The sequence below is a fragment of the Malania oleifera genome, chromosome 1 (assembly GCF_029873635.1).
Source record: "Malania oleifera isolate guangnan ecotype guangnan chromosome 1, ASM2987363v1, whole genome shotgun sequence".
NCBI lineage: Eukaryota > Viridiplantae > Streptophyta > Magnoliopsida > Santalales > Ximeniaceae > Malania > Malania oleifera.
Genome location: NC_080417.1, coordinates 51,162,982 through 51,178,156, shown reverse-complemented (window position 1 = coordinate 51,178,156; position 15,175 = coordinate 51,162,982).

Sequence of the window (15,175 nt, the reverse complement as noted above, 5' to 3'; positions counted from 1 at the left end):
CAATACCCTAAATTGTCCACTAGGTCCTAATTTCAGCATTGACCCTCTGCTCACTTTCTGTTTGCCAATAAATTATAAATTTACAATTTTATTATTCTATTTATTTTATTATACATGTAAATTAAAAGACGTGAAATATCGTGCGGTGAACGCCGCCTGAAAAAAACAGAGATCAAGTCCGGCCCTGACCTACAGACTACCTCCTGGTCAGCACTTCCATTCACATTCCAATGGAAGCTTCCCGCCTTGGTCCTCGCGGAAATTTCACGGCACCCTCTAACAGTGACATTAACGAGTTTGTCAAATGAAGCCACCTTTCAACTATGATGACACAAGAACCATGTTAGTCACACATTGATGTTAATATAATCCGTTTTATTGAGAGGTGTCTCACCTAATTAGACAAGTGATTTTTTTTTTGGTCCTTCAGGAAATCATTCCTAACTTGTCTCGGGGCGGGAATTAGATTTTTGGGAAAAGTTATCAGTGGTGAGATACCAGTTATCCTATTTTATTGTTTTGAGAATTATAATATGTAAACGGATGGTGGCATGTATATATTTGGGGAATAATTAGAACTTTGGTAAAGAATGTTGATGTTTTAGTAGTCTTCCGTTGTATGATATTATTTCCAGTATTGGCAGGTGCATCCGAGATTCCCTGATTAGGGCGGTTTGTATTCCTGTATATCTGTATATGTGTGGTATCAGAGAATGCTTATTTATTTTTCTAATACTTTGGGCCCACGTGACAAGTCAGGAGCTACATAAATGGTGCGAAGCGAGATAGTTCCACAAATTTTGCTGCATACTCCCAATAGTCATATTCTCCTAGGTCGGGTTGGTAAACTCCTCAACTTTTTCTTCTCTACTGGATGAGGGGAAGTACCTGTGAAAGAACAGTTCCTTGAATCGTTCCCATGTCAGTGCCACTTTCACTAACCTCAGTCCCTCTAGTAGCTTCACCGAAAGCCACCAACATTTCGCATCACCTGTCATCTTAAACGTAGCATAACGAACCTTTTGCTCATCCATGCAACCAAGTACTTCCATTATCTCCTCAATTTTCTGAACCCAGTTTTCTGCAGCCATTGGATCAGGTCCTCCTGCAAAAGTTGGAGGGTTCAATATAATGAACTCCTTGATGCTACAACCCTGATCTACAAATGGGTTGTTCTGCTCTTTAAGATCCCGCCTCATCTCTGCCCTGACCTGACGTGCTATACCCCACAACATAGTGGAAGTATCAAAGTCCTCCTCACTAGAAGCCTCCGAGTCATTTCTTCCTTAAACCTCTACATTCTTCCCTCTAGGGTCTATCCTAAAAATAGGATAGAAAAGAGTTAAGAATTCCATTATCATAACATACTCAACACAATCATTGAACTAAAATTCAATATACATCCAAATCTCTAACTTAAGGACTAGTCCAACAGTTTAGAAATGAAATCATCTAAGGTTTGTCGCAGTTTTTCTAAAATCGTCGACTGTTTCAGAAAAAATGCAGAAAGCCATCGACATACTTCCGCCTCTAGGTTATGAGACAAAATCTTATTAACTCTCAACACCTAACCTACCCATTTCTTATCCTTATTGTCATTTGTTCCTATACTCTGGTATTAATTATCCCTAAGTCTGTAGAACCTAAAACCTAATGCTCTGATACCACCTTGTAATGCCCCGAACCCGCCAAGTGGCGCCCCAATACCACGTATTCCATTTACCTGTATCTAATACTATAACATTAATTACGCATTAGAAAAATAAACTAACATCCTTTATAACATATCAGAGTTATATATATCCCAAAAAAAGTATTCTCCAACATCCAGTATTCACAAATATACAATTCATAAATCATAAATATAATACAACCCAAAAATATATTCAAAGTTATACCCTCTCTCTCTCTTTTTCTCTCTCTAAACTGCTAGGCCAGCCCCGAGCTCACTGAGCTCGATCATGTGAATGTCCTGAAAAAGATAAAATTCATATCAGGTGATAGATTAATACTAGTGTGTCACTATCATGAGGTTTGTGTATAAAATATAATCATCATTTATAAATTAATCCACAATTATGAAATCATTCTCTATCCCTACTAACACACATGCAGCCTATTTTATTAATTAGAGTTTCCCAATGATTGGGGTGATTACCCACCCATACAAGTAGCACCCCTCTACTTTGATACCTTATGCAACTGGGTATGGCTACAACTTATGCTCATCAAGGCACTTACCGTACTCAGTAAGTCGTCAGGTGGATAGCTTGTCTCATATTCACACATATTCACACAATTATTTATCAACGAAGGTTCCCGAGGATAGGGAAGATTTCTCGCTCATACAAGCAGTTTCTCTCTACCTTAATACGTTATGCAGCCCGGTATGGCTACATCTGATACCTATCAAGGCACTCGCCTTTGTCAGCAAGCCCTCCGACAGAGAGTTTACCTCGCCTCAAATACATATAATACTACAATATGTAATACACTTATTACTTTGTTACATTACTCCACGTCCTGTTATCTCTGTAATACTTATTTCTTCATAATCTCAGTTTTCACATTTCTCAGTATTTCACATCACATAATATTTCTCATCACATAATATGTCGCATCGCATAATATTTTGCATCGCATAATCTGTTCCCACAATTCACATCACATAATTTGTATTGACATTCACTGTTCTCATGTTATACGTTGGTTAAATTTACAATTATGCATTTAGAACTTACTGTCAAATGGATAAACACTATCATGTTTCCCCCTATGAAGAGTTGTGCGGCCTGTAAGTTGGACTTAACCCTGGTCGGCCCACCAGAGTTAAATCAATAACAACCTCTTCAGTCTATAAATCAGATTGGTTGTTCCCATACTGGTCTAAACTCTAGGGGAACTCTACCCTTCTCAGTACAATCGACTATCCAGTCTCCACACTCTCTCTAAGACGTGTGGGTGCACTACCTCTTTAGAAATCACACGCAACAATACTGCGCCTACTATGATCCACCGGAGTTCTCAAACCATAACTTGCAATTTAGCATTCACATTTACCTATGTTTTAAACAATCACACACAATATATATTCTTTACGTATTTTAGTATTTCCAACATCTCATAAATATATCATAATTCAACACAGTATATTCACTTTACTCATGCCACACGATTTGAATAATACGCATAATTATACCATAATAAGCCAACCCATGTTCATCATCTGTTTTACTAAAAATACACGTTAAATTATCTCCACAATTTATCCAGAAAATCAATTACTTTAATCATTTCATTTTGGCAAATAATAACTAATAACATAGCCCTAAGCTCAAAATTACAGTTAAAACAATTGACTTTTCAAAACCCACACGATAATCATATATATATATGCACATATAGTTTCCATTTTAATCGGCTGAATTACAAAATTACTGGCTTAATCTATTCCCCTTACCTAGCTTCCTGAACTACGCCTGTAGGGATCCCGAAATTATATCCGCGACGCTCACCCGAACCTTGAATTCATGACCCTAGTTTATCAATATCATCCCAAATAAAATATCATTCTTTTCCACATTTCCTAAACTCATAAACTTCAAATAAATAATTAAATTACAAAAAACTACAAATTTGCTTAATTCTCATAACCTTACCCTAACTTTGGAGTGGTGCCTAAAAAACTCAAATTAAAAATTCACTCCAATTAAAATGACGACGATCGAAACTACGACCCCGTGATGGTGCTCAATCGTTGATTTAGTTGAAGATTATAAGGAAATGAAAGAGAAAGAGTAGATTTACTTTACCCTAGGAATGGTGCTTACGTCACTCTTACGACAAATCCACTCCAGTAAGAATGTCGATGGTAGATAATGGAATTCAGTGGTATCTTCTGTTTTTCGATCGGCACCCATTTGGCCGACGAAATCGGAGAGAGAGAGAGAGAGAGAGAGAGAGAGAGAGAGGAATGACTCACGGCTTGGGAAACTCTCTCTCTAAAATTTGGTTTCAATTGGGATGCTTCACAATGAAACATCCTAACATTTTAACAAACATATATATATATATATATATATATATTCATATATCTAATATTATATTATTATATTATATTATATTACATTATAATTATATTAATATATTATATTATACTAATTAATTAATTATTTTAATTTAATTTTTTTAACACTTTCATGCATATTAATTTTTTGGGATGCTACAGAAAGTAAGTGAAAATTTGATTTCACTTAATGCTTTGTGTACCTTGTCAAACACCAATCAAAGGGGCATCCACTTCCCAGATTCAAAAATATTATCATAAAATGAAAAAAAAAAAATTCCCCTATGTTTCTAATCTTTATGCGAACAATTTATGAAAAATAATAATATTTTTAGCATATAATTTATTTAAAATATCTAGCAAAATATATCCACTCCAAAAAATATTTTGGTAAAAAGTGTCCACATAATTATCCTGTTAAGCAAAGTAATGATAGCAATGTGGTTCCAAATATTTCAACCATTATATTTTATTATTGTAAATATCTACCAAATTAAACCTACATCCTAAAAATTTTAACCATAAAAATAAAATAAAAGCTCAACCCTTATAATCCAATCAATTGGAATATGATTGTTATCTTTTTTGCATCATTATTGACAATAAATATTGAAAATTTTGTACCGGACTTAGTAGTTTGCTTTTTATCTTTGGAGAAAGAGTTGAAAGTGGTCTCAAATCAAGGAGGAGCAATTACACTTCTCTAAAACACATCTGAATAATTTTTACATGAGTCTTTATGATGGGACAATAAGGCTATGGGTAGATTTTGTCAAAATAGAAATTATTTTGTAGTTTATTCCATAATCTCTTAGTCATTAAAAACTAAAATAAAATGATTATATAAATTTAAGAACTATTCTCTCTTTATTCCTAAAATAGGCAATCTTTGAACATAATTTCAAAAACATTCCTTTTGTGTAGTACAGTGCACCGGAGTCCACAATCCATTTTATTTTTTGTTTATTTTAGTTTTTCCCCTCAGGTCGGTTATAGGAATCCTTTTCTGTCAATTCAGACGATCAAGGGCATTATCCTCAACTTAAGAGTTTTGTCTCAATCTGCATTTTATGGTCAAAACACTGTCAAACCTTTTGCCCCTTTTTGTTTGTTTTCTATCATGAGTAATTAGGAAAATGGTGATTGGCGAGTCCTTATTTAGATCATAGGATGGGAAGCTCATTGGCACGGATTATTTAAACATTTTCTCACCAATCGTTAAACTTTTTTAAGTACATTTTTTCAATTTCAACCATTATATTATGTTAAGAGTAGAATTATAAGTTAATATCTACAATATTAAATGTAATCTAACTATTAAATTGTTTTAGATGATAACTTTAATTGACTAAAATTAATATATGCAAGTCTCTATTGTACTGCCAACTAAAATTGGGCATCTTGAGATGCATTGAATTGTGAATGAAGAATTAAAAATTAATGTTTGACCAGTTATGATTGTTTCTAAAAGGAATTTGTAATTAATGTATGTGCCAATCCATGAATTTAGCACATTTTGTTTCCTTTTTGAAAAGACCAATGAGTACATATCTTAAATTTTATGGACTATCACATTAGGTAAGTTATTTATTTAATTGCACAAAAAAGATTTGATTGTTTTTTGTAATTTTATTCCATTTTAAATTTTAAAATTGACATAAATTAACATTAAAATTTCTGTGCTAAAAAATATCTTCTTATCGAGAAATTTGTAGGCATATATTTTAACTAAATTAGGCAATTTTATCATATTAGATACAGTATGCCAACCCAATGCACCTAACAATTTCTCTTTCTTATTATGCTTTCATATGCATAATTTGATGTCATAAAAGAAAGAAATACTTGTAAGGTGCGACTCTCATGTGCACTTAGATCAATTATAGCAATGTCTCGTTTTAGTCAACTAATTATATGTTTGAATTTTGAGAGATTTTTTTAATTAATGATTATTCATTTAAGTCAACTTTTTTTCCTGAAATCTTGGAATATGATTAGCAGGGCCGACTCTTCCTTTAGGCGGCTGACGTGCTCGCCTCCAAATTTTTTTTAATATAACAATATATTTTTGGGGCTCCATATTTTTTTTAATTAAATAATATTTATATTATTTATTATGCTCTCTTCTCATACATTGACTTCCCAACTAACAAATAAATGAAATTGTATTTTAAAATGTAAAATAAATACAATTTAATTCTTTTTTTTTCAAGTCTCATTGATTTCTCAACTAACAATTTTATTATATTTCTAACTATCTATTGCTCTCATCTCTCTCTCTTAGTCTCTCTAAAAAAATTTTTCCATCTCTTACACTCTCACTTTCATCTCTCGGTCTCTCTATGATTTTTGCTCCGGCTCTTGTGTTCATCATCTTTGGGTCTCCGATTCTCTATAATTTTCATTAACCCTAATTTTGATTTCAATGTTTGTGTATTATTTTTCTATTATTTTCACTTTAAATTAATTTTTCTATTTTTTCTTAGATTTTGGAAACTTTAAGATTAGAGCGTTGTATTTAATAAGAATCCGATATCTCTAAAGTCTCGTTCACCGATCGATTTGTAATAATAATAATAATAATCAGGTTATATTATTTCAATCTATTATTTCTATAGATTTATTATATTTATTTTTATTTGTTTACATAATTTGTCAATTTATAGTTAGTGTTAATTTTGAAATTTAATTATATCAACAAGAAAATATATGAATCTGGATATAAAAAATGAATAAAGAAGAAAAAATATTAAACAAAATATTAAGGGTCTCCAATTGATTCTCGCTTAGGGCCTCATATTGTGAAGAGTTTGCACTGATGATTAGTTGTCAAAAATGTAAGAATCGTGACAGCTAACACTAGATCGATGTCTATAGCACACCTCTCTCTCTCTCTCTCTCTCTCTCTCTCTCTCTCTCTCTCTCTCTCTGTTGCATTAATTAATTAGAATTTGCATTAATTAAATTTCTCATTTGCAAATTTTTGTTCTTTTTCCAAAGTAGGTTGGTTCTATTCCGCCGTTCCAATTGTTGGTTGCTTTCTCTCCTTTTTCTTTTTATTTTTATTTTTTGCTAGACCTCTTTGTTTCTTTATTTCAAGTCTTAGCAGTTAGCACGTGTCGTGGGGTCGTATGGTTATCGGTCTTCACACATTTAATTGAAAATCGAAATGTCTGCCTACCAATTTTGAACCATACAATTCTGCCCCAAATGTCAGAGGGAGGATACCCAAAGTCAAAGTCAGACAATTGTTTCCTCCCCCCTCCCTCAAGCTTCTTAAAAATGACATTCTATTTTCCTACATTTTTAAAAATAGGCATAATCTCTTTTTGTAAAAAAGAAAAAAGAAAATAAATGAATGTTAAGATTTTCCTATATATATATTTTTGTCATTGACGGGATAGTATTGAACTGTTCGCATTTTATGAATTCATCGGTATGATTATTATTCAAGATTAAAAATGTAAACATTGTGAAACTAATTAAAAAAATTTGAATACATCAAATTAATATGACGGGTTATGTTATTTTTGAAAAAATTATTACAAAAAGAAAAAATAAAATTTACATCACAATTTTGACAGTACAATAGTTTTTTGTAGCTATCCATTTACCTTAAGGATTAATTTGTTAAATTAAATTCAATTTATATTACAATATTTGTAAACGTTATAATTTTTCATCAACATTACAATACAATTAAAGAAAAATAAAATATAAATCAAAATCAAATTTCACATCTTTGAATTTTATAAACAAAAACTTCTCATCTACTAACTTATATATGTTATAAAAAAAATCTTTGGGATTATCTTAGTGGGATATCGAAATGTCAACATCGTTTCCTTTATTTTTAACATCCACTTCTTTTTCATATTGTAAGAACGAAAATGTAATTTTATTTGTTCGATCAATGTCATTCTAAAATATAAATAAGTTTATAATAGAATGACTTAAAAAATGCAACCAATTATTGTGTGTCAAGTTTGACCTTTAATAATATGCAATTTTAGCACAAAAAGTTTTAACATCTCGTTATTAATTAGGAATTTCTTAATTTATAAAAAAAAATTAAATATCAAAACTCAAATTTTTATTTTGAATTACTACAATTGTTAAGCATCTCACCCAGGAGTATATAAAGTCAGAAGGGGGGGGGGGGGGGATGAACTCTTTTCGCATATTTAAAATTTTCTCTACAAAAAAAAATTTTTGTCAAGATTCAAGCAATTATATTACAGTATATGGAATATAAATCAGGCACAAACAAATAATAAATAGTATAGGGAGAGAAAAATCAACATTAGTATTTTTACATGGTTCGGCACCAAACCTACGTCCACGCCTTTGCACCAAGCCAGAGATTCCACAATCCACTAAGGATACTCCTTCAGTAGCGAAGAAGTCTTACAATTCGGGAACAAAACTCTACACTCGGGAACAAATCCCTACCGCGCTCACCAAGAGCCTTCACTTCGATTCACAACAAACCTTCATCAAATGGTTCATAAAGAACCTTATAACAAGAAGGCGATTACAATAAAATGCTCCTTATAGAGCTAATATCAAATACAATGCAAACCTCACACTACTCTCTCAATGAATGATTCAAACAAAATAAATGAGTAAGAGAGATTGAGCACTTGTGAGTGAATAACAAAAATGCAAAGTTCCAAGGTTTTGTATAAAATGATATTTTTCACTATGAACTTGTATAAATCACCAAAACCTTATTAAACAAGTTTAAGGACTTGTATTTATAGTTGAAAACCCGTGGTAGCAGTAATTGGACCGTTGGGAGCAAATTTCAAAAGAAACTAGCCGTTTTCTAATTGTTGGTGCATTGTTCACAATGTGAATCATCAACTATTAACCCTCACTCATCGACTAGTGGCCCCTATTTATCAACTAGTATCACTATGCCAACAATCGTTAACATTCTGTTTGGAATCGTCAACGAATTGCATTCAATCATCCACAAGTGCCCTGAATCAGAAAATGTCATCAACAGGAAAGTTGTGGGATTTTTTCGTAGATTTTCATAGACACCAAGATCGTTCTTTCTGGACTTTTTTAGTAAAAGTTATGCCTCAAATATCAAATGGTATTCATGAAATTTGATAGGTGCATAACTGAAGTTTTAAACTTAACGAGGACCAAGTTTGTAAAAGATTATAATACAAATATAATTTAAAACTTGTCCTTATTAAATTTATTTTTAATATAAGACATCTTATTTATGAAAACATATTTAAAAGCTCATTTTGATATTTTATATGCTTATACGTCCTATCATAAAAAAAATACTTAACTTCCTTTGAGGCTTTAGGACATAAAGCTCATTTTCGTAAAATTGGGACTATGTAAATGTCTAAAGTATTAGGATGTTTGAAAACTTGTCCCTTTAGAAAATATATTTGAGTTTAGGATTTTTTTGACAAACTCTTTGATTTATATTTGAAAACTATGAATGTTGAGTTTGTAACTTTAATGAAATCTTATAAACTCATGTGTCCTAATATGCATGTGCAATTGCTCAACTCTTACTCAGAAAATCATGCAAGAAACAAAACCGCAAAAGTTACAAATATATACTACCTCAAACACAAACCCTATTACATATAATTTTACATCAGGCTTCCTCTAGTTGTGATTGGGTCCTTTCCGAGTGAGTGACTTTTTTTATCTTTCTTACTTGACGTCAACTCGGTTCGATCTTTGCTTGTAATCTAGTACTTCGTGAATGTGTCACTTATACCTATACTAAACATAATCTGCAAAGATGGAAAAATACTACAAATAACAAATAAGTTAATATCATCAAAACATATTAAACATGATTATGTAATCATCAAGGCTAACAACAACAACTTTTATTCTAATATTCATGCAAATAAGTATCAATAATAATACAGTTATAAAGTATAATTTTCATATTAACAAATTAAGCTTTAAAACAAATATATATTTGACAATTTCCCTCTTTTCTCTAGTTTGTTTGCAACCAACTTTATATTATTTGTAAGAGAATTTAAATAAGGAAAAAAAATCCTTATATATTAGCAATTGACATTATACCTCTCAATCTAACGCTATATACAGTACATTTGTAGTATCATAAATATTAATAAAATGTTTTTTGAATAATTTGATTATTTTAAGAACACACAAAATTTTTAGTGCTGTGAATAAAACCAAAGCATTTTAACAATAAATTAAGGTGTGATTCACCAAATTTTTTTAAGTATCTTCCATTTTTTTAGGACATTTCACATCTACAAAAATTTTAAATAATTTGTACATAAATTACAATATTTAATTTCAATCTTATCAAATCTTAGGGGTCGTTTGGTACTACTGTGAAAAATTAGAAAAACGAAAACCGAAAACAAAAAATAGAAACTAAAAACTAAAAATTAGCGACCTGTTTGGATAACATTTATAAAATTAATACAAATTAAAAACTTAATTAAAAATGCATCTTTTCATCTTTAAATCAAATAATATTATAAAAATATTATTAAAATTATAAAATTACAAATAATACACATTAAAAAATTACTATAATAAAATTAAAATTATTAAAATTATTTTACTTAATTGTTCTACTTTCAAATTTTAATTTATAATAAAAATTTAGCTGGACATAAACAATTGAAAAATAGTATAGGTATTTTATAATTGACTTTATTATTATTTTTTAAAATTTATGTTTGTTTTTATTTTAATTATATTTAAATTCATATGATCATTTAATTTTAGTTTTAATTTAGAAGTGTATAAAATTAATAATTTAATCCAAAAAACTATTTCTAGCAACAGGTTGCCAAAATAACTGAAAATTATAAAATCTAATTTTAAATTTTTTGGCAATCAGTTGAAAACTGACAACAAAAATAAAAAACTGACAACATGAACAAACACGTTTTTATAATCTATTTCTTCACTGTAGAAAAATAGAAATACAAAACAGAAAACAACAACATACCGAACAGACCCTAAACTTCTAAGCAATCAGTTAATCCAACAAAGTAGCATGTAAAATGAAAGAAAAAATTTTATATATATATATATATATATATATATATATATAAAGTATTAAAAATGTTTAGAATCTTATAAACAAAAAATGTCTCATTCACTGAGTTTAATTTATATACAAACAAAAACATAATGAATTATTTGGAGCTACCATAATAAACATAATCTTAGGTTTGTCATATTAAATATGATAATGAAAATTTTGGGAGCAATTTTATAAAAAAAAAAGTTATGACGGTTCAGAGAATTTTGGGTGAGAGAGAGATTTGAGCTTGAGAGAGATTTGTGAGAGAAAAGTATCATTAACTAAGAGAGTAGAATATGACATAAACTCATAGAGTGAAATTGAGTAAGACTTGCCTTCAATAAAGATTTTCATATATAAATTATTATTTTTTTTTAAAATGCATGTTAATAATAATAATCAATAATATTTCAAGATAAATAATATATCCAATGAAAATTTAGTTTTGTTATTTTAAAATGTAAAAAATTTAAGAATTCAGATAGACTGAAATTTATCTTAAATTGAGAGAGTGAAATAAAGAAAAATTTATTGGCCAACAAAGATTTTCATATATAAGATATTTATTTTTCTAAAAATCGCATGCTAATAATAATAATAAGTAGCATTTGAGAGAGAAAAAAAATATATCATCTAGAGAAAATATAGTTTAAATTTTTTTATTATCATAAATTTAAAAATTCAAGATTTTAATTTTAAAGTGCTTTCCAAAATCTTAACCATTATGTATTGTATGAATAAATACATAATAGCCAAAAGGATTAAATGATATAAATTTGTAACTAATTATAGGAACAAAGGTACAATAATTATAATAATTTCTTACTTTAATATATTAATTAATGTAGAAATAAGTTAGGATTCTAACTTTGGAGGAATGCTGTCATAGCATCTTACTTTAGTATATTAATTTTTGTAGGTACAAAAAAAATAAGAATTTGAATTAGCCAATAAAAATATAAGACTTTGAAAATCAACCAATCAAAATTTAATAGTATGATTAAAAATTTCAAAAATATAAGAAAGTTGGGATTCAGTTTTGGAAACTTATGAAGACACAATTGACAGTTATGGTGTGATCCCAAGAGGGGGTGAATTGGAGATTTTTTTTAAAAAAATTTCCTATGTTAGGTTCAAATCCACAATCAGTAATTCGCAACTTACGGTCTGTTTAAGCAAATATCACCCAATAATATAAAACAAAGCAGATAAATAAAACAGATCAAGCATGCTCAGTACTTCCCAATCATTTACAATACTAAAGACATAAACATTCAAGTGCGGAAATTTAAATAGTATAGGGAAGAAAAAACACAACACGATATGATATCGGGATTCGGCCAATACTGCCTACGTCCCCGCCTCAAGCTCACAAGTAAGAGGATTCCACTAATGTTCACTTCACGGGTGGAGCGTCACCGATTACAACCTCTTCTCCTTAATGAGCGAGGAATACCCCAGGTCACATTATAAGGCTCCTAGCCACACCTTACAGGACGGTACTCCTAGTTCTCCTAATCGGGTCTAAATTAATCCGCGACTTTCTTAACCAAGTCTAAGTTTATCAAGGGCTCTCCTAACCAGGTCTAAGCGAATTTGGTGCACGTTACAAGCCAGTGCAATCCTCTTCCGACCACACATTGGGAATACACCAATAATAAAGATTTTGTGTACAAATAACAAGCTTCTAAAATTAACAAATGATGTACACCAATAAGCATAAATGCACTATTGTATGATAAGAATTAATGCTCAGTAAAGTATTTCAAATTTATCTCTCAGAAATGTATTTATCAAGTAATGAGAGATGATAATAAAAATGATCTTTGAATTAAATATACAAAAATCAGTAAGTGTTTTTCAAAGACCTAAACCGCAAATAATATTATCTCCACAAAAATGATTTTTAGCAATAAACTATAGGAGATAATGAAGATTATCTAGACAAAAAATATATTTGCAATTAGCACAAAAGCAAGTTTTGAATCTTGTAATGAGGATGCAAAGATTTACAAGCTAAAGAGAGTTTTCCCAAGAATATTTATGAGTGAAATACTTTGGGAAACACTCAAAGCAAACTCTCAAAAGATTTTTCAAATGCAAATGAGTATGAGAGAGTATTAACCTTTGAAAGAGATGGGACTAATGTAACGCCCTGAACCCGCCAAGTGGGATCCAAGGGTTACATGTTTTATTTGCCTGTTTTTGATACCATACACCACAATCATGTAACGAAAAAGTAAATAACCTCAATTTAAATACCAGAGTCTATCTATAAATATCTCATAAACAACTGTCACCATTTATTCATATTATATACCAGTATTTAAAAACATAAACTATACATAAACTGTTTTTACAAACTCTCCAAAATTACCAAAACGCTATCCTGCCGGAGCCCTAAGTTCTATCTCCTGATGGACCTGAAAATATAATCATCCACTATGGTGAAACACATCTCAGTATGGAAGAATAAATCATAGCAATGTGTGGCTGAGAGTTTAAATAAATACAGAACATATAATCATTTGTATGTCACTAACCACAGCAGTCGAGAAAACGCATCATTAACAACAATATTGTCATCTGATATCATACACACGTTCATAAATATTTTTAATAATAATACCCCGAGAATAGGGAAGATTACCCGTCCATACAAGTAGCTTCCCTCTACTCTAATACTAATATCAGGACACTCACCTTACTTAGTAAGCCCTCGGGTTATGTATATAAGTAAAGTCTTATAGATTTTGGGTTATATAGCCGCACTACCCGGATTTTTTACAACTAGCAAAACTCGATTAAAAAAAATTGTAGAATGAAAAATTAAGTCAAAAGGATTATTTTTGTCCATAAATTATAATTTCAAAAAATACTTCCATAGTAATAAAAAAAAAATGTAGATGGGACTTGTCATAAAATTGTTTGAGGTGTTTTTCAAAATTTATCCTAAATAGATTAAAAGAAAATTTTCTCTCTTTGGACTCATTAAAAGACAAAGACTCCTTCTTAAAGTTTTAGAGATTTCAAATACTTTCTTTAGATTTGAAAAAAAGATATGAAACTCCCAAAAATTACAGAAATATTTTTTTTGTTTGCCAAAAGTATATCAATCTTTTCTAAACTTTTAAAAATCTCATGAAAATTTCTTGAAATTTCAAAAATCTAATCGATGTTATGCTAATATGTAATTTTTAATTAGAACACTTATATTAAACCTAATAAAGTGAATCGAGTTAGATAATCCCTGACAAATTAGATAGATTTTCGTGTGAGAATATTACAATTCATATCCGACCCAGTTAAGTTGTAGATTTATGACAATTTGAATCGAATAATCTATAGCGGATGACAAATAATCTATGCTTCTCATTCCTAATATTTTGACAATTGTTAAGCATTTAATAATCAACCAAAAAGTTATAATATTTAATTTTTCAGATTATGAATTTCGGGGCTTTTGTTTTGATCATGAGAAAAGCGAGTATTTGTACTTAAATTTGAATATGGGCATGGGGTGCCAGTCTCACACAATAGTACAAGAGTTGGGAGTGTGAGCCTAGATCTTAACAAATATAATTTATGTCAGTTTAATTTAAACCATAGTTATTAACAAATATGTGAATATTATTCATCACATAAAATCATAAGTTTGACAACTGACTCATCTAGAGGTTAATAAAATTTTTTTAACCATGTTAGACTCATTTAACATGTGAATCGATTATGAGTCAGCTTAAGGGGTTCTGATTTGATCCCAAATTAATGGATTTATATCCATTTTGTTGGATCCAACTTTGTATTCATTCATCTTTCGTCTTGTCTTGTTATTAAAGGCAAAGTAATGTTTAGGGTTTAGAGGTTTTTTCTACAAATCTTAGGAGAAGTCAACTCTACCCACATAAATAATTATATGGAGGATCCAGTCTTTGCAGCTTCACTGTACAATGTACGCTGCCGGACACAAAGCTGAAGCAACATAATAGTACAAGTGACTTTATGCTACGATTGTCCCAAAATTTATGGGAAAAGAAAAAATA